Here is a 13,366-nt window from a genome sequence, read left to right on the forward strand (position 1 = left end):
ACTAAGCGGATTGAAATGTGCACAGTAAAGATATTAGATGATTAAATCTTTTCACTACTAACCAATGCACCACGAGTGCCCCTGTCGGTCATTTTGGCCAACCAATCACTTACCGCGGTGCCCTACGGTGCCCTGCGGGTTGGTTACTGTACCACGGGTTTTTACCGCTCATTTTGAATGGCTGCATCTGTAGGTTGTCTCTCGCAGTGTTCAGGAATTGCATTCCGAAACTGAGTCAGATCGAAAGTTGTAAGAAAAGCACCTATGGTGTCGGTTCTAACAGCTTTATTGATTCGATGTTAAAGGCCGGAAATGGGGCACAAGACACGCGACCGCAAAAAGCGTCACCATCTGCTTCCAGCTGCAAAATGCAGTTTGCGGACGCTGAAGCATTTGAACTTGAACTTTATTGCCATATGTAACCGGTACTGGTACAATGGAATTCTTACTTACAGAAGGTCTCTCGATTGTAAAACAAGTGTAAAAAACAAGACAAAAACAAGACAAAGTGCAAACAGTGCATCAAGACAATGTACAAACAAACAATAGACAATGTGCAAGTAAACATGTAGACATTTCTTTCCAAGGCAGCGGGTATAAGCGATCTCGCGTTTTAAAACCACCAGGAAAAGCAGAAAGGCACTTGCTTGCACCGACACACGACAACGTGAGGAGGACACCGTAGTCGGCAGGATTCGAACCTGCGCAGGGAGACCCCAATGGATTTTAAGTCCATCGCCTTAACCACTCGGCCACGACTACAGCAAGCGCTGTGGTTGCTGCGTTCTTGCTACAATCTCACATGGATCGCGAGGCGCCGGCGGAAACCTTTTTCAAAGTCGTTCTCCATTAAAAAAAAAACCTTTCCAAAATACAAGACTTGCAGACAGACACGCCTCAGAGGACTTAAGGGTGGCTTCATGTGGGAATGATAAAGTCTCCCCGTCCGGACAGGAAAATGGCACTTTGTTAGACACAAAGAAACAATCAACAACAGACAAATGTCCACAAGCATTTAAGAAGCCGCACCATGTTCTTGCTACAATCTCACACGGATCGCGAGACGCCGGCGGAAATCTTTTTCAAAGTCATTCTCCGTTAAAAAAAAAAAACCTTTCCAAAATACAAACCTTGCAGACAGTCACGCCTCAGAGGACTTAAGGGTTGCTTCATGTGGGAATGATAAAGTCTCCCCGTCCGGACAGGAAAATGGCACTTTGTTAGACACAAAAAAACAATCAACAACAGACAAATGTCTACAAGCATTTTAGAAGCCGCACTTGAAATAGCTCTTATATTCGTGTTAGACGCTGGAATCGCCTTTTTATTGACGCTCTTACGAACGCCATGGAAAGCAAAACAAAGCAAAGCAGAGCAGAACAAAACGAACAAAATAAAACCCTCACGTCCTGCACTTGAATATAATGCCGTTACGTGCCGAAGCGGTATTGGACGTCATCCTAGCACTGCAACCCGGGGCGTACGGTATATGGGAACGAGCACACGTCACGAATCGTCTCTAATCACTCCCTGCACTGTAAGGCGCCTTGAAGCGTGCACCCTCAACATTCATCTTTGCGCATCTGTGAAAGGTAAACTCTTGAGCAAACTCTGAACCAGACGCTCAAACTCCAGCTAGGATTAGGGGTTGCATTCCCACGCTACTTGAACACTTTGTTTACGCTCAGTGCTGGATTTTGGGAACTTTAGGACGAGTGGGACTTTTCTCCTATCTGTCAATTCGTTTTGTTTTGGAGACTCTTGGCTGTCTGTGTTGTATAGTGCAGCGTGAAGAAAACGTTTTCGAAAACTGTGCCGGCTCAAAAGTTGTAAGAAATCCTCTCCAGCTCTTTTAAGTCTCTTCAGTTTTGTCATTTAAAGTGAAACTAGATGTATAACTGGAGCCTCACTTATGCAAATGGTGAGGTACAGAAGTACGTCAGACTGCGCCGGACTGGGGGATCATTTCCGGTTATTTTTACCATCTTAAACATTTGAAATCCTCCCCTAGGCAATTGTGACACTTCATCTTGGCTCCACCTAGGACACTCTTCAATCTTCCATCACTTCTCTCTTCTCCCGCAACACTCTCGTCTGTCGGCAGTATGTGGCGTCTTTGCATTACCACCAATCTCACCACAGCAAGAAAGCAACGGGTTTTGGCAAGAGAGGAGGAGACTGCCTGGCCCGAACGGGGATCGAACCCGCGACCTTGGCGTTATTAGCACCACGCTCTAACCAACTGAGCTAACAGGCCTCGTGCTTGCTGTCCTCTCTGTGCTGCAAAAAATGGAATTCAGGGAAGTTTCTTTTGTCCTTCTTTGAATAGAAAGCCCTGCGATTCAGTGTACGGGCTTTCTCGTGCTGTTTAATGGTTCTTGTAACCCAAATCCTACACTGGCCTGAAGTGCCCCCCCATTTCATAGCATTTTTCAGCTGATTTCAAATGTACCTAAAGGAGAAGCATTATTGAAGACCATCAATTACCAAGAGCTTTTGTCAAAGGTTTTGGTGGTCACTTTTAATGAGCACAGAGAGCTATGACCTCGGATTTACATCTCATCCAAAAGACGGCGCCTTTTTACCACACAGCGTCTCCGTCACTATACTGGGGCATTGGGACCCGCACAGACCTCAGGGTGAGCGTCCCACCGCTGGCTCCATTAACACCGCTTCCAGCTGTAAGCTTTGCTTTTCCCTGTAGGTCACCCTCATGCGGTTACTGACCTGGCTCACAGCTTCTAAGCTTCAGTGGGTTTTCAGTTGCGAGTTGAAAGGGGATGCAAGTGATGGAGCCGCTAACTGCAAAAGCCACTGCATTGGCCGGGAATCGAACCCGGGCCTCCCACGTGGCAGGTGAGAATTCTACAACTGAACCACCAATGCACACTGCAAGGGTCTCCAAAAAAGACGTTTTTTTACCACTCTGTGCTGGATGTTGGGTCCCAAGGGAACTTCTGGACGAGTGAGAATTTTCTGCTATCAAAATTTGGTTTCGGAGACTTTTGGCAGCCTACAGATGCAGCCATTCAAAATCCGCAGGCGATACCGCATTATTTTGCGGTACGCTGTACGCAGTCTACCGCAAGCTACCGGTAAATACCGCGAGTTACCTTAAATTCTCCTATAATACGACAAGCAAAATAATAGTATCCGGAATTTCCGCAAGGTGGAGCTAATAAAGCTCAACCTCTCATGTTTGAGCTGTGCCCATCAAAGACTTTAACGAAGATATTACTAATAGTATTAATAATGAATGACCTTGGACAAGCTGTAAGTGTAAACTCAAAGTATTGCCCTGGTCAACATTTTTTTTTTCATTGACCATCTTTGTAAAAGTAACACCACAGCATTTCGCAATCACGCATTTGTTTCCAATCATGCAAAGTACAGTAATTTTTGAGAATCGATTCACCATGCCTTTCACATGCTCATAAAAGAGATTGATTTAGGAACATAAACATATTACCATATGAAAACTGTAATGTATACAGTATGTATATGTATATTTAATGTCTTAACTGTGCCCGTTTAAGTATTGAATATTCATATCTAATTTTACCACTGAAGGGAAATCTTAGTAGCTGAGCATAAAAAGAATAAGAGCATACTGCAACGCGTGTGAAGGCCATAAACGATATTAATTTTGGAACATAAACATACAGTATATGGCTGGTCTCGGTACTTTAAAGAAAACATACACGAAACATGGTTTCATTATGACCAGAATCGGTCTTGAGATATTTTTAACTTGATTTACAGTATTTGAGATGTATGTCTTAACACCGATACTACAGTGCTTAAGTACTGCTCACGTATATGTTTCTAGGTTTATATTATGCATTTCATACGGTCAAATTACTTTTGAGCAACTAATAAGAAGCGCGAAACGGTATGCGTTTTAGTTTCGTTTTGTGCTGGGACCCGTGGATTGATTAGAGATATCAAGTACATACAAGTCATTTTTTAAATGTTGTAGTTCGTCTTGAAAAAATGTTACGAGTACATCATCCATCAACAATTACACAGGTTCTGTTTTCATATTGCGGATTTTGGTTACGTAATATTATTTTCTAGATTTCACGTTGTGAATATATGATTTGGGCAAACAGAGCCGCAAAGAAGTACATTATGGGTTGTTGTTGTTTTTTTTGCAGTTTTATCTAGAACAAGCGATGCTTAAACCTTTGTCTGATTCTTGTGAAACTATCCACACGACAGTTACCGTACCTAGGAGTTGACTTCAGTGATGTCACTGATGGGATGTTTCTAAAAATCCATCCTCTGTAAAACGTCTTCTCTAGTTGTCCTGCATATGTATTCGCTAATGAAGCTGTGTGTTCTGAGCCTGGATCTCTACATTTCTGTATGAACCAGCTTAGAGGGCTAAAGACAGCTTGTGTTTAAATTGAGTGTAAGGCAATTTATGCTTCTAAAGTCATGGTCAGCATTTATTATTGTACTGTGCTGTAAACTTGTTCTGTGCCTAGTCACATTATTTTATAGCGTTTTTATAGTGTTATCAAATCCGGTGGCGCTGTGTGTTAGTTTCCTGACTCCCATGTCACATGGTCTGTGATTGAAACCTGTGAAACCGGTTTAATTCGTCACAGCCAGCACTCCGGCAGAGAGGGGGTTGTGTTCGTAAAGTAGAAGCAGGCGAGATTTCCAGCGAAAGACACCTCCCCCCCACCCTCATACGATTCGCATTGTAATTACACATTGTAATTGTATTACACATTGTACACATGCTTAAAAGAGAAGAGAGAAAACGCAAGCCTTCTTCAGGTGTGAGGGTCTTCTGCTCAGAATGAAACGCTAAAATGTAATGTAGGCTCTGAATGGGTTCAATTATGATTTGGGCTTGATTAAGGTCGCTGCCTTTCATCTAAAACCCTACTTGAATCCTTCGAAACTAAAAATCAGCGTTAGTGAGTTCTAAATAAAGAGGTATCCAGGTAACAGTGAAACGGGCGACAGTCTGGGGAGATCGCCCGTTTTCCATGTAAATAGTTCCCTGGTTCCGCACCCCTTGGTGTTTCTCTCGCTCTCTCTCGGGTCACCTGATCATTAGCTCGAAAGATTTCAGTGCTTTGTGTATATTCTAATGGTAGTGGGGGCAGGGTGTGTGGGAACAGGTTTGGTTGAAATTGCATTGGAGATCTATGTTCTTCACACCTGAAACATTTTCTCTGAAAGCATTTTCTTCGCAGTTTAACCGATCTTGTTACAGCATGTTACAGTTTACTATTATTAACCATATTAATTTTAAGTGCTTAATGCCATTTTTTGACCAGGCACGAATATTCTTAAGTCCATATCTTCGCAAGGGAATCAGTGCGAATTGTAATACTAATTAAATTAAAACTACTAACTACTAACTAATACTAATTAAAACAAACCAGAAACGTGTTGTTCTGTCTAATGACATTACAAGTGGAAAGATTGCAGATTTTAATCGTCTTTAATTTTGTTACGTTATACATTTTAGAAACGTTTCATCCATACAAACACCACAAAACTATTTTCGATTGTATTTCTGAATAGTACAGATGCAGCCATTCAAAATGCGTGAGGTATTTCGCGGCATACCCCGGTGGGCGTGTCACAGTATCACGCGGTATGACGCAGTTAACGTGGTGTCACGTGGTTAACTATCCGGCGTCGCCTTGTAAAACCGCCAGGGGGAGCTTAACCTCTCATGTACAGCATTTGAGCCTTTAATTTTGAACTGTGTATTACAGCATGTTAATCATCAGTCATTAAAATGTTGGTATATTTTATGAAAGCAAGATTGCTCAGTTGGACAAAAGTACACAACCTACCTTTATCAGAAATATCAAAGCCTTTACTGAAGATATTACTAATAGTATTAATAATGGATGACTTTGGACAAGCTGTATACTCAAAGTATAATTTCTTTAGCACATTTGTACAAGCACTTGGAATCTGTCCAAGCCATACTTTGTCAGGCATTTTGTTTTACTTCAACGGGCATAAAAACTTCCTTGCTTTTAACAGGGCGTTTCATAATTTCTAGCTACGAAAATGATTTAAAATGCGACACCTATCATTCAACTAGAGCTTAAAATATCACAAGGAAAAATACACACTGGTATTCCATTTCTCCCTAAACATTGTAAGCTTCGAAGTCTTTAACTAACGTGATACCGGAGTCAACAAGCATACTTTTAGAATTTGATTAAAAGGGAATATAATATGGAATCGCGTATCTCAAGAATTTAATAATGGTATGATTACATCCGTGTACTGCGGCAGGGCTGTGTAGGGCTGTTTCGCCTACCTGATCATGCGAGGTCTCTTGTAGCCTACTGGTCTAGGTGCGTGACTACCAACTGGCAGGTTGTGTGTTCAAATCCAGCTGGTGCTGGACTTTTATTTTAACAAACATTTCTTCGAAAAAATAGGTAAGCGATATTATGGACAATCAGTTGACTTTTATATTTCAAAATATCGCAACATGATCGATATTTGCGATATTTTGAACATATCTTCCCTTCTGACAGCGGTTCCTGCTTCTATTGTGTGTGTGTGTGTGCAACAGTAAATTTTTATAGAGAAATGGAGGCTGGACAGTATGCGTTACAATATAAACATTTATATTGATTTTAATCGTGTTCTGATTTAAATCGCAAACGCGTGTTTAATTATGTGTTTTTAATCATAATCAGGCTAATGCATTTCTACATTTTCTGTATGAACCAGCTTAGAGGTTCATACAGAAAGACAGCTTGTGTTTAAATTGAGTGTAAGGTAATTTATGCTTCTAAAGTCATGGTCAGTATTATTGTACTGTACTGTACTGTGTCACATTATTTTATAGCGTTTTTATTGTGTTATTAAATCCGGTGGCGCTGTGTTAGTTTCCTGACTCACATTATTTAAACTACCACACTGATCATTCATCTCTAAATAAACTTTATTTTATATAGCGTTTTAAGCGATTAGGTAATTAGATTGCTCATAAACCTAATCGCTTTTTCTACATAAACACAGTGTGATTGCTCTCTGAAAATGCTTTTCCTTTATTTTTAAAGTAGGCTCAGATCGTATTATTATAAACTTTCTTGGAAAAATGTATTTTATGTAAACCATGTTTGCTATTAATTCATTTAGGGCTAAAATACATTCATTGTCTTCTAATCGAGTCGAGTTGACATTGGAAGCCTGCTACACCCGGACTGTTAAACCAACGCATTAGCACGTCAAAGCCCATTGAGCCAGTATTGGCTTTAGTATCCCCCCCTTCTCCCCTCAATTCAATTCAATTCAAGGTGTTTTATTTGCATGACAGATGGGTACAAGCAGTGTTGGGTATGTATATTGTAACGCTTACAGCAGACAGGCACTGTGTAGGAGCCGACGCACCAGAGCAGCGCCTGCATTTATAACTTAGTTTTTAAAATTAGTCAAGCAATACGAAGCATCTCCTTTTACTTAGTGCCTGAGCACACTGCAACGCGTGTGAAGCCCATAAACGATATTAATTTTGGAACTTAAACATACAGTATATGGCTGGTCTCGGTACTTTAAAGAAAACATACACACCAGTATTCCATTTCTCCCTAAACATTTTAAGCATCGAAGTCTTTAACTAACGCGATACCGGAGTCAACAAGCATACTTTTAGAATTTGATTAAAAGGGAATATAATATGGAATCGCGTATCTCCAGAATTTAAAGACCAGACAATCGCAAACTCGTTTTCAATAAAATTATTTTATTCATTCAGCAGTTTGTGAGAGGGACATCCAGCAGGGAGAGACACACACACCGGTTTTCATTGACAACATTGTTTTTTTTTCAATTCCTCTTGTCTAACAGGAATGTTTTGTTTGTGGACAGACTGTTAGACAAGAGGAAAAGACCGCCTCCTCCTACGAAGCATTTCGTTGATCCGATCACGAATTCTTTTCCAGTCGTACGCAGCAAGGGTTGAGAATCTCCGATTCACCATCGTACTAATGGTTTCCCGGAGATTGCAAGGCAAGGCACTTTTGCCTCTGGACCCATCGAAATTTACAGACGTGGTCCACCCCCAGTAAATTTCAAAAGTCACAAGATTTCGAAACACGAGGGCGGCGTAGCGGTCGGCTCTTGCTTTCCCGTCTATGCCGATGCACTGCAAGTACAACCCCCCCTCCATCTCCTGGGTGATGGGTAGCAGTTGGACATCTGGGAGAATTATTCGTCCCACTGGCATCTGTGAATTCCGCTGTGCTTCCTGGGGGGAGATAGCCGGCGGGGACAGCATCAACAGAGTCCTGCGCGGTGGTGAACTGAGAGGCCGGGATGGAGTGTCCTGAGGCGGTGTGTGCTCTGCGGGGGGCAGAGCTTCCGCCAGGCATTGCAACCTGCGCGGCGGGGAGAGGCACTTTTCAGGAGACAGCTGCTCAACTGTTTGACTGCTGGAACATACTGTCTCCTTCCTCTGCATTTTCAGGAGTGTCTCTAGCCTCCCAGTCCTCCCCAGTAATGCATCGTACTGCTCCCGCTGCTGCCGAAATGTCTCCATACAGGTGCTGCTTCTACAGGTTGGCACCCTGGCCAGTGGCCGAGAGCAGAGACCCACGGCCTGTGGCAAAATAACATAAGTCATGTAAGAAATAAAGTCACACAGTAGTATTCATCAGTCGCGGAACAGAAGTCAAAATAAACTTTTCTTTTTTTCCGTCTTACCGCTTTCTTTTTTACTGTCCTTGTGGTAGATCGTTTCGCCCGTGCGGTGTTTTCTTGAAGAACAGGCTACGAAGAAATAATTATAATTGAATTTAAAATTCAAAACGGCAATAATACCTTGTAATATGCGCTGTAATCGCGTATTTCAGATGAAGTCTGCTGTATTTGCTTACCCTTCGCTCTTTGGAAGCTGGGGCGGCAGAAGCACCTCGTCTCTTCCCGTAAAAGGTCTTGGTCTCCATACTGTACTATGGTCGCTGTAGTGCAGGTTCGCAGTTTTTTTTTTTGCGATGGGAGCTCACCCAATCCCTTGGTGTCTTTTATGCTATATTCACCTGTACGGCTAGAGTGTGTTCATTGTCTTCCAATGAAAGGCGGGTGCCTTTTGCCGAAGTCGGGAGACATTGGGGGCTTGCCACACCCGGACTGTTAAACCAACGCATTAGCACGTCAAAGCGCATTGAGGACCCGGGCGCAATAGTTGTTTTGTCCCTTGATTTACTGATCTGCATTAATTAAATCTTGTCAGTCAGGTCTTTTTTTCTCTATTTTAATTGTCGTTTACACATGCACGACTTTAAAAGCTAGCATGACAGGTTTCGATTCACATTAGCTGGCGAGCCTTGTTAAAAAAAACAATGACAATGTAACATGCCACTGTTTGTTCATGAACAAAGTTATACTGAGATTTCCTTAGATACGCGATTAAAAAATAAATAAAAATTTGAATCTCCTGCGGAACACATTCCATAAGAATCAGCGGTTCTACAACATATATCACCTTTAAAGGTGGCTTCTCAAAACGCTTTACGGGATAAAAACAACCAGAACAGCAGCAACAACAATATTGTATTTCATTGCACTTTGAAAACCAAGTAATAACTTAACTCAGTACGTGCAAACGTTTTGTATGTTGCTGTCTTGAATGCCTGCGTACCCATAAGTATCTTATTTGCCTTGAGGCCTGTCTACAGTATATTTGTCCCCCTATCTCCCTCAATTCAATTCAATTCAAGGTGTTTTATTTGCATGACAGATGGGTACAATTCTTGTTGGGAATGTATACTTTGATATTTACACCCGGCGCGTCACCGAGGGAGCGTCTGCATTTATAACTTAGTTTTTAAAATTAGTCAAGCAATATGAAGCATCTCCTTTAGCTTTTAAGTCCCTTATGGTTTTTTCGTATTATATTCCCTATTAATCAAACTCTAAGAGTATGTATCGGCTTGTCAGTCAGGTCTTTTTTTCTCTTTTTCAATTGTCGTTTACACATGCACGACTTTAAAAGCTAGCAAGACAGGTTTCGATTCACATTAGCTGGCGAGCCTTGTTAAAAAAAACAATGACAATGTAACATGCCACTGTTTGTTCATGAACAAAGTTATACTGAGACTTCCTTAGATACGCGATTAAAAAATAAATAAAAATTTGAATCTCCTGCGGAACACATTCCATAAGAATCAGTGGTTCTACAACATATATCGCCTTTAAAGGTGGCTTCTCAAAACGCTTTACGGGATAAAAACAACCAGAACAGCAGCGACAACAATATTGTATTTCATTGCACTTTGAAAATTGCATTTGAGCACGGTTTTTGACTTTCTTAAAATTGCATTTTGGGCGCGGACAGCACATACAAGGGTTAATGAACTGCGCCAAGAAATTTAAAATAGTTTTCTTTAGGTGTGAGGGTAGGAATGGACCGCAGCAGGCATAATCAGCAAACCAGGAAAACAAAGAACAGGACAGGTGAGATGTGTAGCCAGAAAGCGAGTGATCAGAAAAAGGAAATGGATTTGTCAACTGATTGTCCATAATATCGCTTACCTATTTTTTCGAAGAAATGTTTGTTAAAATAAAAGTCCAGCACCAGCTGGATTCGAACACACAACCTGCCAGTTGGTAGGCACACACCTAGACCAGTAGGCTACAAGACAGCTCGCATGATCAGGCAGGCGAAACAGCCCTACACAGCCCTGCCGCAGTACACGGATATAATCATACCGTTATTAAATTCTTGAGATACGCGATTCCATATTATATTCCCTTTTAATCAAATTCTAAAAGTATGCTTGTTGACTCCGGTATCACGTTAGTTAAAGACTTCGAAGCTTACAATGTTTAGGGAGAAATGGAATACTGGTGTGTATTTTTTTCTTGAAAGTACCAAGACCAGCTATATACTGTATGTTTATGTTCCAAAATTAATATCGTTTATGGCCTTCACACGCGTTACAGTATGCTCCTATTCTTTTTATGCTCAGCTACTAAGATTTCCCTTCAGTGGTAAAATTCAATATCTACAACGAGCACAGTAAAGACGTTTACAGTAAGTCTTTCTACGACAGACCAATGGACCATGAGTGCCCCTGTCGGTCAACCAATCACGCACCGCGGTATCCCGTGTCATCATACCTGCGGTATCTGTACCGCGGTGTCTGTACCGCGCACTTTGAATGGCTGCATCTGTATGTTACACTTAGTTCACTGTTTTAAATAGATCTAATTAAGAAAGTTAAGTGTTAGCATAAACTATTAGCAATCAATAATATTAAATTTAGCACTGTAATAAGCTGTTGCACTTTCCCCCGCATCTTGTAAAAATATATTTTCATTGTTCAAATATACATTAAGTCTGACTATCATATAATAAGTTAAATACAAAACTAAAGAAAAAATAGGGTTAAATATAATTCAAAATATTTTGCTAACAATGTTAACTGTTTATGAATAATAAAATGTATTAACTAAGGAGTAGGATGGCTCAGTTGTTAGTATGTTTTTTTGTTTTGTTTCTTTTTCATAAATACAACAGTAGTACCTGATGTCTCAGTGGCTTTCAAAATTAAATTATGCATGCAAACCTGTGAACTAGAAAGATAACTAAGATATCCATCCATTTATAATGGTGGCGAAGTGGTTAGCATTGCTATCTTGCAGCACTGGAGTCCTAGGTTCAATTCCTGCCATCCTGTGTGTGAGGGGTTTACATGTTCTTTCTGGGTTAGATGGTTTTTCTCCATATGTGTGATATGACTCCCTCTCGCACTCCAAAACATACTGGTAAGTTAATTGGTTTATGGGAAAACTGGCCCTGGCGTGTGTGTGTTTGTGTCTGTCTGTCCTGTGATGGACTGGCGCTATGTCCAGGGTGTATTCTGCCTTGTGTCCGTTGCTTACTGGGATAGGCTCCAAATCCTCTGTACTGGATAAAGAGATTAGAAATGGATGGAAGTAAAGGCACTGTGTGGATGGAACTATACACAGTGTTAGAAACCCACGATGAAATGGCAGCATCTCACTGAGAATAAAATATTTTATAGTGCTGGCTTAAGGAAACAGCCTTTCCACCTCTCTTGCACATCAGTATCCATACCTAGTTATTTAAACAAATTGCCTCTAAGTATAAACATCTTAATATGCTGGCTCTGTGGATCCGCATCAGCTATGTTTGCCCATTCCTTCAATTCATGTGCATCCAACACACAGTTCAATGCCAGCAACTACACATAATCTAAAATACAATCCTTATTTCAGTATCTATGTAAACATATAGTCTGTTAACTTCATCATCTTCATCAAAAGTATGCCTAACCCCATTAGGAAGTGTTCTTGTTATAAGTGTATTCCTCAGCTTTCCCCAAATTATCTTCTTCTTGCCAACATCTCTAGTCTTTTATCCTGCAATAACTCAGCCAACACTTAAATCTCCAAAAGCTGCTTGTGTTAATTTCTTTAAATCACAAATATCATGTGTAAATACTGGCCATGTAATACTCTGCATTGTGGAATAATAGTTTATTTTAAAGGGAACTAGAGAAATCAAGAAAGGCTTTTTTTCTAGAATTAATAAATGCACATCCTGTTCACTGGGGAAATTAAATCCACACTGAGCAATCTTCAATATGTTCAGAATATGACAGCAAGAATCCTATCAGGGATGCATTACACCTGTTTTCAAGTCCTTGCACTGGTTACCTATCAGATTTCGAGTCAACTTCAAAATCCTTATCCTCCTTATATACTGCCCTACAACTGTTATTATTGATCACCGAATTATTGTACTTGACATGACTTCATTCAGCCTTTCCTGAACGTCTATGACAGGCAGAGAGAGTGCTGTTTCTGGTGCGATCTTTTGCAGCTGACATTTCACTGTTTTAAACGAACAAGAAATTAGATTGCTCATAAATCAGTTATTCTATATAAACACAGCGTAATTGCCCTCCGAAAATCCTCTTTTTCTTGTTCGTTTTAGAGACCTTGATCGAAACTGATTTTAGATGTCAGAAAGGATTTATTTTCTCTGTATTTCCTACATTGCTTTGTCGAGATTTTAACTTTATATCTAACTTTATATCTAGGCTCAGATTTCAACTATAAATCGTACAGTAATTAATAGCAGTAAATACTGATGTTTTGCGCCCTCTTACCACAAAAATATATGTTTTGTAGTTGGGATTAACTTTATTTCGTACGCGTAGCTACTCCGATTCGGACACCGAACAGTTAAAGATGGTGGCAAATCAGACACCCAGAGGGGGGGCGTCTTCTCGCCTCCATAACTAAAATGCCAAATAGGAGTGGCTTAAGCAACATACACAGTCGTGTAACTGACAGTTTGAGGTAGCCTATCGTGTAAATTTCGCTTTGTTGCTGATAG

The 13,366-nt window shown here is 40.7% G+C and overlaps 2 non-coding genes across 2 annotated transcripts; both read right to left on the bottom strand.

Annotated features, from left to right (window-relative positions):
* Positions 1-680: 680 nt before the first annotated feature.
* On the bottom strand, positions 681-762 carry trnal-uaa (transfer RNA leucine (anticodon UAA)). The gene has a single exon. It is a non-coding gene; the product is annotated as a tRNA-Leu (tRNA).
* Positions 763-2,183: 1,421 nt separating this feature from the next.
* Positions 2,184-2,257, bottom strand: trnai-aau (transfer RNA isoleucine (anticodon AAU)). The gene has a single exon. It is a non-coding gene; the product is annotated as a tRNA-Ile (tRNA).
* Positions 2,258-13,366: the final 11,109 nt, after the last annotated feature.

The sequence above is a fragment of the Atractosteus spatula genome, assembly GCF_055471065.1.
Source record: "Atractosteus spatula isolate fAtrSpa1 chromosome 16 unlocalized genomic scaffold, fAtrSpa1.hap1 SUPER_16_unloc_2, whole genome shotgun sequence".
In the NCBI taxonomy this organism is placed as follows: Eukaryota; Metazoa; Chordata; class Actinopteri; order Semionotiformes; family Lepisosteidae; genus Atractosteus; species Atractosteus spatula.